This window comes from Sinocyclocheilus rhinocerous, unplaced genomic scaffold, assembly GCF_001515625.1.
Source record: "Sinocyclocheilus rhinocerous isolate Xijiao unplaced genomic scaffold, SAMN03320098_v1.1 scaffold82, whole genome shotgun sequence".
Taxonomy (NCBI): Eukaryota; Metazoa; Chordata; class Actinopteri; order Cypriniformes; family Cyprinidae; genus Sinocyclocheilus; species Sinocyclocheilus rhinocerous.
In genome coordinates this window covers 1,855,846-1,868,508 of record NW_015644168.1, presented here as the reverse complement: position 1 = coordinate 1,868,508, position 12,663 = coordinate 1,855,846, and the positions used below count along the sequence as shown (strand labels likewise).

The 12,663-nt window shown below is 37.2% G+C and overlaps 1 protein-coding gene across 4 annotated transcripts in view; it reads left to right on the top strand.

Moving 5' to 3' along the window:
• The window catches only part of nectin1b (nectin cell adhesion molecule 1b), a 229,683-nt gene that overhangs the window by 100,085 nt on the left and 116,935 nt on the right, over window positions 1–12,663 (top strand). The window lies entirely within an intron of this gene.

Below are 12,663 nucleotides of genomic sequence, written 5' to 3'. Positions count from 1 at the left end.
TCTCATTGTTGCGATGTTGTATCTGACAGTTATGACTTTATTTCTCATTATTTTGTCATAATTTCAACTTCATTTCCTATAATTTCCACCTTTTTTCTTCAAATTTTTATTTTACCTTACAAGTGGGATTGTTTCTCATAATTGCGACTTTATCATAATTTCAGCTTCATGTATCATAATTGTAACTTTATTGCTCGTAATTGTGACTGACTTCCAAAATTTCAATTTCTCCTAATTACAATTTTGCCTCACAACTGGGACTATTTTTCATAATTGTGATTTTATATATCGACTACTTTTCATGATTGAATCAGATCTCAATGAATTAAATCAAGTCCCGACTACGCTCTTTCCAATATTTTGTTTTTGTTGTAAATGTGTTGGCAACTCATTTTACTTCTGTAAAGCATCTAATCATATTAAAAATGAGTGAAATAAGATATCATTTGATCACAATAAGACTAGGGATGTGTATGAAGCAATCAAATAGGATCAGTTTTCATTTCAGATTAGCTTATTTGTCTTAGTCTTACATGAATTTAACCTCACTCCTTGTCACTTCCACTTATTATAATTTTTTTGTTTCCTTGTCTCCATCCCTCTCGTTTATACTCTCACTGCCTCTCCTTCTTTCTGAGTACCACCCTGATGAGGCATTTTAATGTCTTGCTTGGTGTGACATCCCTCCAGCGATGTGAAATTTGTTTGTCTTGCTTGTCATTGCGGAATCGGTCTCAATCGGACTGATATGACACTGTGAGCTCCCACACGCTGCCTGCTGCATAATTCATCCCTCCGCAGGACGTACATGTGGATTTTGTGTATCATTAAACTCTCACCACAAGGACAACGTGGCTGTCAAGGCGATTGAAGAGCAAGCTCAATGCTGCGTATCGGGGGGGTCTGTGCCGCCCAGCCGCGTCCCGCGAGTCTCGGCGGGCGAGCACCTGGGCGAGTTTTGAGTGTGCTGGACTGATGGAGTGTGAAGTCAGGCTTGCTCTGCTCTCTACAGGAAGTGACTTCCACTTTTCAGCTCCCACTAAGCTTCTGCCTCATTATCCAAATGAGATATTAGCATGTGCACATCGTCCTTTCTGTATTTTTTTGCATTCTCGGTCTCTTTCTCTGCTGGGAGTATGAGAGAGACTTTTTTGTAAGAAAGAGAGACTGCTACAGCCAGTCCCTTAGAAGTCGCTCGATGATTGCAGCTTTCAGTCCTTTGCTGACATATTTCCAGTTTGTGTGAGGCATATGTGTAGGCTTTAGTTACACCACACCTATGAGCAATGATTTGCTAGTTGACAACAGGTGGAATGACAGGGGGGCAGGACATTCTGTATTTTGCACAATATATAGTTGGACAAAATCTGTGTAGTGCAACACGATATATAAGCAAATTTCACTACGATAATTAATCAATTAAAATCGTATGACATTAATAGCATTTAATCATTTCAATCTATTAACAGAATCCATAAAGAAAATTCAATCAAATAAATTTCAAATACCATTAAAAACCATTGTTTTCTCACAGGCACAGAAATTTTGCTCACAAGACTCTGATTCTCACAGAAATCTTCCAAATTACCCCGGTTTACCATGAAGACTCATTAGTAGGGATGCACCGAAATGAAAATTATTGGCCGAAGCCAAACACAAGGCCGGATTTTTCCCAGATGTATTTTGCCTTTTTTTATTATTATTATTATCGTTATTATTGTCTTTGTTTTATTTTACAGAACAACAGTAAAATAGCAATACTAACATTTATGAATATTGATTGATGATTCTATTTTTGGTGGAAATCTGCAGGAAGTCCTCAATGCTTATTTTTGTTGACAACAGCAGATTTATAAATGATTCTCATTAAGAATCTGGAAAGATGTTTGTCGCACGTATCGCATTGTCACACACAAATTCATAAAAATGTTACCGAGCAACTGACGAGTGACACTGTTTCAGCACAGATTTTCCTCGTGCTTTGGACTTTGAACCCCGGCTAACAAGCAGATAGCTCAGCGAGCCCGTGCTGCGCTGTTTGGATACACGCAATTTGTGTGTGTATTAGAAAACATAACATTCTGCAGTTTATTTACTAATTGTTTAAGGCCATTTCGCGATTTCAATCATCATACAGTAACCAGCAACAACCACCCCTTACTCTTCTCATCGAAGACATGCATGTAATGATTTGTGCGTCTTTCTCAGACAGTTTTAAATACTTCCACACTGCCGACGTGTTTGCTGCGCCTCTATTTGATCGCATCACGTCATTGTTCGATACAATTTATTTGGTCTTTTCGCTTATTCGGCCGAACACTGAAAGAGATTTATTTGCTATTTTCGGCTGAATAATTTCGGTTGCAGAACATTCGGTGCATCCCTACTCGTTAGTTAAGCTAGTTAAGAAGCATCCAGCATCCATAGCAAAAAACTTATGACCAGCAATGCTTGCTTTATTTATTTACTTCTTCGTTCATTCATTCTTTCAGAATGGTCAGCTGTTAGCCACTCAGCGAAAATACTATTGCAGTCTTTCTCCTTCAAAACTTCAAATATAATTAAATGTGCTTTCTTTGTAATTATTTGTGAAATTTACTAGCAGTCCCTGAGTAAATATTATTTTAAACTAAATCCTACAGTCAATTTTATGATTTCTCCCATTAATTCCAATACTCGATTTGTCCTCCTCTTCCTCATACCACTGCTACATCACAGGCAGACGTGCGTGTTCCCGAAGGGCTGAAAACAGCCACAGCGCATATCTGCGATTTATGACGCCCCTGTCCCCTCCTAACACGGAGGCCATTTTCTGCTGTCTGTGGGAGGAGATTTGCAGTCTGTGATGGAGTAGTCACACTGCAGGACACACAGCCAGTGCAGAGTTTTCTCTGGCAGTGATCAGCCCCCCGTCATCTTCCCTTCCTCTCCTCCTGTCATCACGCTGTCTGTTACTGTTGTGAGCATCAGTCCTGGGAGGGTGAGTAAGTGGGTCAGACAGTAACCCAGGGTCAGAGCCTCGGCGGTGAGTCACTCATTAGACAGAGCGTACCAAAATTATCAGGGAAAAAATAGACCCCAAAACAACAGAGAGGAAGTTAGCATACTGCGTGCATACTACAGTGTAAAAAAAAAAAAAGGTTTTCGAAGTTATTTTCTTCTTACCTTCTTACCAGAATACAATTTCAGGTTTTTCAAGCATTTCAAGCTTAAATCATTGTGTTGCTTGCCATTTCTTGGAAAATGATTATGAAATTTACTAGCAATTTCTGAGCGAAAATTGTTTCTACACTATTTTGTAGTGTATTTACACAAATATGCAGCAACAAGCATTAACCTTAGTCAAGGTAGAGCCATGTTTAATTTTTGACAGGAATGAAAACATGGCTGTGAGAGATAGAAGTACAGTGTGTTCAGTGGATTGAACTCTTGTTTAACGACATATTGACTGTTCAGCTGACGAAATGTCAAACAAACAAAAAACTTTCACTATAGACAAAAACTCCATAGATCAGTTTTGGAAAGTTTTGAGAGAGTTTTGAAAATGATGTGTTATCTAGAGCCTTTATACAGTGTGTGTCATTGTAAAGACTGAAAGTCTATCACTCTCAGCATTGTTTTCATCCGTGTAAAATTCGATATAGCATCAAGCATGATTAAGGTCTATTGGTAGTAACCAAGGAGGTTGTGTTAACCAAAATTTGACCCATTTGCATAAGGATCAATGACATGACCTGTCTTTTCATTTATTAAAAAAATACATAAAAAAATGCAGTTCATAAATACAATGATTTGAATACATTTCTGTGATAAGCATCTTAAAAAATAAATAAATACAAAATAATAATACGTATTTGTTATTATTATAAATATTATTTTTATGTATTATTATAATATATTATATATTATAAATATTGTTTATTTTATAATAGCCATAAAAGTCCCTTTTAGGGTTTTTACTTTAAAAGAATGAAAACAAACAAACCTTATTGAGTAGGTTAGCACAAAATCTTCACTGTTTATTAATATTTAAAAAACATTTTCCTGGCAAATGAAGCAGTCATGTGGTGCGACCAACAAAACAAGAAATTATATAATAGTTATAGTTAATATTCTGGTTAATCATGCTAGGGCCAATTAATCCTTAAAATTTCAGATAATTTGACCTTATGACAAGCAAAGGTTAGTCATGTGGTGCGACTCTCCAAAATAAAATAATAATAATAAATAAATAAATAAATAAAAATAGAATAATGGTGTATTCAAGGTTTAAGGAAAGTATGATATTATTTGTTACTTGATTGTTACACCAAATGACATTTTCAAAAGTGATTTAATCTATGTATGCAACACAATCTGCTAAACATATGGTATGTGTTCAAGTTTAACACTTAGGGTTATTTGAGGCATTTCTCTAACCCTAAATATAAGCAACAGTAATATAGATGCTCGAGATACTTCTTTCCTTATACAATCTTGCTTCCTCCTCTCTTCTCTCCTGACATCAGCTGCTTCTGACAGCCAGATGAAGACGACGTGTTTGCATTTGACAAACAGTACAGCTCACCTGCTAAAATGATTATTAATTTGGTCTTGGTTTGGTCAAAATCTCATGCATATCAGCTTAGAAATAGCAAGCCACGCCTTTATCGTGTTCTGCAAGAGCCACGCATGTGCCATTATGATGCTCAGTCATTCCGATTATCTATCAGGAAGAGAAATTGTTTGATACGAGGATGCCGCGACTAAATGAGATTAGACCAGCGCTTCGGTAGGATGTCTAAAAATCCAACCCCGTTCTCTGGAGAAAATCTCTCGTGAGCTGCGGATGCCACCACGAGTTCAGGTCAGAGCCTTGAATGTGATCAGCTCTTCATGTCAACAGTTTTCCGTCATGTCATCACTCAGCGCAGACTCACGTTTAAAGGTTGAAATTTGTACAGTGACATTCAAAGGGGTAGTTCATGCAAAAAAAAAATATAATAATAATAAAATAAAAAATCTGTAATCATTCACTAACTCACATGTCATTGCAAACCAATATGACTCAGAGTGGTTAAACTTAGTAAAAAAAAATAAAATCATTACTTGAAATACAATAAACGTTAACTGGAAAAAAAATTAAGAAATAAATAAGTGCATAACTGTCATTGTGACAAACTGAGGGACAAGTCAAAAATATTTTCTGAGGTAATTGGCAGCATATCACAAAACTTTTCAACAGAGCTTAACTTTTATTGAACCCGGGATATTCCTCTTGGCCATATTTGGCTAAAGTGCAAAGCCTTGTAAGGAAGAAGGGAAAGGAATGATAGCATGCTTGTAAGAGGATGGAGGAAAAGTGAGAGAGAAGGAACCTTTTGTGTGGTGTTCTGGAGAGAAAGTTTGCTTGTTGAGTTTAGCCCGCTGATGAGGATTTATCCTTTGTGGCAGCATTACATTTCCATGACTTCACAACCGTGGGCAAATCCAGTCAGGAGAGTAACAAGCAATTTCTGTCTCCCCCTCTCTTTCTCTCACACTCGCTCTCTCACTGTCTCTCACTGTCTCTCACTTGAATTACTGAGTAAACACATCCTCCTCAATTACCGGCCCTCCCTAACTCTCTTTTTATGTCATCCTCTTTTTCCTATTCTCCCTCTTTGTTGGCTCATTCACTATATTCTGCTCACATCTCTTGCTGCACGATTTTCCTGTCTTTATATTCGCTTTCATCTAGTCTCCCTGCCTCAGCTGGACATGTATTCTGTTGTGTAGAAATGATGGTGATGGAGGTTAGGAATGTGAATAGACTCCTGCACTGTGATGCTGCTTGTATAGACACGCTCATACACATCAAACAGCTGCAAACCTTTAGCCAACCGTCACCTAGTAAACAGACGAGACCTAGATTCATTTTAAAATGTAGTTTGATGGTTGGTTGATTGATGCATTTGTTTTTATGCTATTAATTGTTTTATATTGATGAAATATAATTAGTCAAATTTGAGCAAATTCAAAACTACAAAATTAACTACAAAAATAGTGTGAGTTTAATAGCAATCCATTATTCCAGTGTATTAACATATTCCATAAATAAAATCCCATACTTGAGGACTGACTAAAGAGAGAGAGAGGGCAAAAAGCATGTGTGTGTGAATAATTATATCACATCTTATATATTGATTAAATTTGGAGTCAAATTTCAGTAATATTCAGCACTTTCAAATATAAACTGTTAAATTATTATTAGATTAATAGCAATTAATTAGTGCAGTTTATTAACAGTCCTAATATTCCATAAATATAATTCCATATTCAAGCTCTGACTAAACATAGAGAGAAAAGACCATCATAGTCATTTTCCAATCTTTTATACATTCGGTTTAGCAACAGCACATTTATTTTTTAAAGTAAAACAATATATAAAAATACTCCAAGCCATTAGTTATTTCCATCAAATGAGCCAAAATCACACAATTCAATTTTCTCTCAGGCAGCATAATGCATTGGAATGGTGTGAAGATACAGGACAGTGAGGGAAATGAATGTAATGGGCCACTGAGGATACCTCAATTATGAGTTCAGGGAAAGTTTTGTTCGTGACTATAGACTTGTACATGTTTAAATTTTCTCTACAAAATGTAAGTGGCGTTGCCTGTGAAAGTCATTGCGAGGGCGTTTCTGTGTGGTTTCGAAAGGTGTTCTGACTGTTAATGTAGTTACTGTAGTGTTGGTTGATTCATTAATAATAATTTGAACATCACTCTTAAATTATGATCAAAAGCATGGAGGTGTCTGAGTGAGAAAGCGCACCCTAGTTAGTAAACAACAACGGTATTTCATACCCCTGAACTCCCCCGGAGTCTTTCTCTCACACACTTACTACAATATAAACACTCGCACATTCGCACAATGCTGTTTGCTTCACACACGTCTTCCACACTATCTGGTGAGAGCTAAATTCAGAGGTGTCGTCAATCTCTCATAAGACGAGGAGAGCAGCTCATCAGCTCATTTAGATTTATGACAGTGATGGCAGCCGCCTGACTGACTGAAACTTTTGGTTTACTTATCTGTTTTATTCGATGTATTTATAGATGGTGTTTTGTGAATACGTGTTCTTTATGAAGTAGCTGTCAAGCTCTGGGAATATTTGCATGTTGCCTCCACGTTTCTCGGAGAACATATGTTGGACCGTGTTTTTTCCGCTAGTAATTGTCACAACAGATTATACACATTCACGTAGACATGCTGGTATGGAAGAAAATGAATGTAAATAAATGTAAACGCTAGCTAGAGATGAAATTCAAAGCCAGTTAATGATTAGCCAAACAGAAAATAATTTGGAAGACTGCAACGCCGCACGTCACACATTATAAATCCACGCGCTTTGATTGAATTGAGGTTTTTCATGGTTCTTCGACCAGTTAATCTCAACAGGGCTCTGTTTGTCCACCGCAACTCAAGGTTACGGCAGTATCTGCATATTCCCAGAGGCTTGTTAATAGGCGGGTTCTTTTGTCAGCTTTAATGGTATCAGGGCAGTTGGAGACACACTGCGAGTGAGGTTTTATCTATCTTCTGGCAGGTGTAGCCGTTGGCGACATGGCATTGAAGTCTGAGATCCCCCACCGCCCCTCTCGCAACCACGCTACATGTCTGTCACCTCGCTCCGCTTCCCTGCCATCCGATGAAGAAAAGCAGCCGGAGACTGCTAAATTATTAGCATTGCGGTAATATGATTAGTCATGTGTTTTTTAACAACAGGCCCACACACAATGTATGTGGAAGACGTAGTTCCTGAGGTAATGAATGGCACGTAAATAGCATAGCTGTTTTTTTTTAGCTAGAGCTTGCTAGTTTAATGCTAACTGTATTAGCATTGAGCTTCCATAGTTCAGTTAAAATAAAATGATTTATCAAGGATGGGCAGTAGGTGTGTTTTAAGAACATATATGGAGAATCAGAGTCTTGAAGTGTGGTGTGGGAACATCTTTTCTTTCTCATCATGCCTTAGTACTTTGGCTGTACGGCGAATACTGCCATTGATTCGCTTTGCAAATCAAGTCTTCAAGGACTTCATCCATGGTCTCCATACCTTTGATTATCTGAGAGCTCTTGTGAGCCTGATGGAGTCTTTTTAAAGATCTTTTAAAGGATCTATAGCATGCAACCGGGACTAAAGGAACACTTTAAAGGGATAGTTCACCCAAAAATGATTTTTTTATCTTTATTTACTCACCATCAAGTTGTATTTATTTTTTCTTCTGTTACATTAAACATGGTATTTAGAAGAATGTGGGTAACCAAACAGTTGTTGTATGTAATTGACTTGGATAGAATGAAAAACGCTAATAATAAGGAAAAAAAAAAAAAAAAAAAAAAAACTCTACCTTCTCTGGTGGAGCAACACATTTTGCGGGAAAATAAATAATAAATGCAGCTTGTTTTGTTTTAAAAAATCTTATAAATGTAACACAAAATAATGTAGTTTTTAAAAATTCATAAATTAAGACAACCAAGACTAAAAAAAACAAAAAAGACAACACAAAAACATTTACTAAAATGAAAATGAAAATATTAACAGAAAAAAATAAAAACTTTCAAACCATTAATACAAATTATAAATTTCAATTAGTTGGCTCAATGATACTAATATAACAGTGGTCTGAATGACAAAACTAGCCTGACATAATGTTTGTACCAGTCAAACACGCATTAGTTTTCATTTTATTGAGATTTTGCATTGATAAGGATTTAGTCTGCCACATTTTCCATATTAATTTTTATGTTTTCAGAAAAAACCCACTTGGGTGGCAAATGTTTATAGGCTTCATAAGGGGCCTCCGGTTTGAAATAATCTGCTATAATTTTTTCATGGGGGTCATTTTGCAGTTTTAATGCTTCTGTCTGGTCGCAGCTAGTTATGGTCTGTCATAAATATAGTAGCAGTATAAACACACGCCTTCAGCAGGAAAAGAATGAGGGGCACAAAACGAGTTTACCAATTAGAGTGATGGTGCGAGAGCTGAGGAGATACTGACAGAAAGGTGCACTGAAGGAAAGAGGAATGAATTAGAGGAAGAAGACTGGTCCTTTCAACTCTTCCAGTCCTGTTTATTTCTCTCTCTCAGTATAATGATGCCCCCAGTTCGTCTAATCCCATTAAAGGCCAGATTAATACTTGGGAGCTGATAGCTGAGAGAGTGGACGCACCACCGGCGGCCAAACCACAGTGTGGACACTCTCTGACTAAACCTAGACTAGAAAGAGCATCGGAAGGAGAAGCAGAGAGAGGGAGGTAGAGTATACATAAATGGGTTCCTGTGGTTGAATGGCTTTAGCCGTGGAGTGTCACAGTAATTAAACTTGAGAGAAAGACTTCAGAAGTCAAATTGTTCCCTTGACCCCCCAATATGAGAAACGGCAGCCTGTTAGCCTTAACAGTTGCCATTAACATTAATGAGAGGTGTCTGAGAATTTGAAATAATGGTTTAATGGAGTTAAAACAGGAAATGAAATCGTTTAAAAGCCCATTATATTGTTAGACCTTTTTTTAACCAGGAAAGAAACCTTGAGATTAAAAATGTATTTTACAGGAGTGTCCTGACAGAGATAGGTGGTTAATTAAGCTACACACAAAAGTTTATAAATGAAATGCAACAGAAAATATGTGAAGGGCCTTGCAAAACCAGCTTACACCAGCAAGCCTATTTATTTATTTATCTATCTATCTATCTATCTATCTATCTATCTATCTATCTGTCTGTCTGTCTGTCTGTCTGTCATCTATTTTTTTTCATCAGTTATGTTTACCCTCTTTTTCCTTATTTTATTTTCATTTATTGTATTTTTTTTACTATCATAACAGCAAATTACAAAAGTGGCAAAATGTTTAGTTCATGTTTGGGCAGAAGTACTGTGGTGGTAACTATCCTCCACACTCTAGGGGGCGATAGAGTTAGCTTAAAATAACCGTGTCTTTAAATTAATGTGTTGTTATACTGTTAGCTATAAACATTTCACAAGTTTACTGACTTGAATCAACTTTCTTAGCAGGGCTCTCTTCAAACTGAAGAGAGCCCTGTGCATTGTGCATTGCATTGTGCATTGCACAAAACGTAACAATATGTGAATGTGAGCTTGTGTAGCTAGAAACGTTTTTATTTGTGCACTTTGTGTATCCTCTGAAAGTATGCTTTGCCTTTTCCCTCCCCTATTAGCATTTAACTTTATATTCTTAGATTAAAGGACAAGATGGATTAAACCCCTAGAGGTTTTTGCCTTTTATGACCGTAATCCTTCACAAGCTGTCTGAGCATGTCAATGAGAAATATCTGACCATCACCGCGTGTGTGGTGGGTACCAGACGGTGCTCTGCCAGGTCTAGAATGGAAGCTCATTAAGGAGCTGGAATATGTCAAATGCAGCTCACCCTGACCGCCTTATTACTGCCTATATTCAATAAGTCACTGTCGCATAAGGCAGTCAGAAACCTTCACAATGCAGCCGCTGACCTTTTTAACCGGCATATTCTATTAGCACATGTAAATGGCATAGACTTCAGACTGGAAATATGACGCAGGATGTCTAGCGTCTACTGCCTAGTTGTTGTCAGAAGTTGTGTTGTGCTGCTAACTACGCACAACTGTGGTGTTAACACAATGTGTGAAAGACACATTTGTAGGCAGTTTGAAGGAGCTCATAGAAGACATTGTTGGATGTCTTTGTTTCTTACATTGAGACAGTCAGATCCAATTAAGACATTCTGATTTGGATTGGGATTTTGGACGTGACGACTAATAAAATGTATTGTAGAAGACACGTAGCTTGTTGCTTTGTCTCATTGTAACTAATTTTAGAGAACCCCTTGGTTATGTTTTATATTTGAGTATTGGCAGATTTTTGCACTGACCTGTTGTAGTACTTGGAGCAGTTTGGTTATGTTTACAAGGAGTGCCGCACAAAGAAAAGCCTTTAGAAACCGCGTGTAAGCTGTTAATCCAGCAATTGTGAATGATCCAATGCTGAAAAATGTTGCATGTCTTGCTTTTGTGTATGTGTGTGAGTGTGTGTGAATTACTTCTTCAAATCTAATTGCTGTTTGCAAATCTCAATGCTGTGGGTACTTTTAAGAAATGGTTTACTGACTTTTTGCATGGGCTTATTACATGCTGTGTCAGTTGCTTTCTGTTGGATGCATGTCTTTTGTGTGCTTTGAAAACAAAACCACAAGCAGTGTGTCAGCTGTAACCATGTACAGTAGCCTTGCAGGGGATTCATGTTCCAGCATGTCTGTAAAAACCACATCACTCATTAGAAAGACTTTATGAACTTTTGAAAGCGGTAGTGCTCGCTTTGCCTTTCACCTGCAGCATTAGGGTTCGTTATCTGTTGTTTAATTCATTGAGTAAAAAGAAATAAATGTATTTCATGAATGGTTTAAGAGAATAAAAGAGTGCTTTATAAAAAATGTATTCCATATAAGCCAACAAGGTCAAGAGCTTCAAATACAAGCCACCTGTACTTATGTTGAATTATAATTTTTGAGGTCGCTCAGATTTAAAGAGCTGTCTGGTCTATTGTTATAAGTGTATCGGTGCAGATTGTTACTTTTAACGCAAGCTTTACCTCCAGACAGATTAAAATGCTGCAGTGAATTACTTAAATGATCAAGGGTGTCTAGGCACTAGAGTTTACGGTACGTCAGACAATACTTTGAATCTATTAATTTCAATTTTAAATTAATTTAAGGGTTATGCATCACAAGGGCATATCAGAAAAAAAAAAACACACAAAAGTTTCAGAAAGTAAAGCAACCAAAAGTTTTAACATTTACTGCAACACCAATGAAACAGTTAATATTCAACCCACTCTCATTCCCAAGGAGGCAAAAACTAAAGCATGGTTAAGTGCCTTTAGCATCACTGTTAGGATGCTGAAGGTATACCTCGGTTGCTATAGAAGTCTATTGAAAATCCTTTGATGCCAATACTCAATTTATTGTCATTTAATTATAATTTGGTCTCCATGCCTTAATCTGTTGAATAAGGCAAGCAATTGAAAGCAATGGAGTTCCAAGTTCATCAAAATATATTGACACCTATGGGCAGGGATCTCCTGGAGAGCTGCCGTCCTACAGACTTCAGTTCCAACCCTGCTCCAGCACACCTTCCTGTAATTATCAAGTAACCCTGAATGCCTTGATTAGCTGGTTTGGGTGTGTTTGGGGTTGGAGCTGAAATCTGCAGGACGGTGGCTCTTTAGGAGCAGGGTTGGAGGAGACCCTTGGCCTAGGTTTTCCTTAATAGTGAAGCACAAGGTGCTTCAGTTCTTGGTGCCTTAGGAGTGAGCATGGGTTGTACTATTAGGTCAATTTTATCAATCCGATTGAATCTTTTAATTAATACCTTCAACGGTTCAAATTCTGTCCTTATATAATTTTGTACCCAAAACTAAAGCGACATGGTACAACCAATATGCAGAAAACAATATGTTATGTGGGTATTAGAAACTGGTCCCAATGCGCAATAAATGAAAACATTATGCCCTTGCTCTAGTGTACCAGGTACCCTAAATTTCAAGACTTTTGTTTGTTATCTTTGCTTATAAAATGGTTAGCGTGCTTGTTCTTGTGTACCTTACATAAAATGCATGATGAGACTAAACATTCAGCTCTTG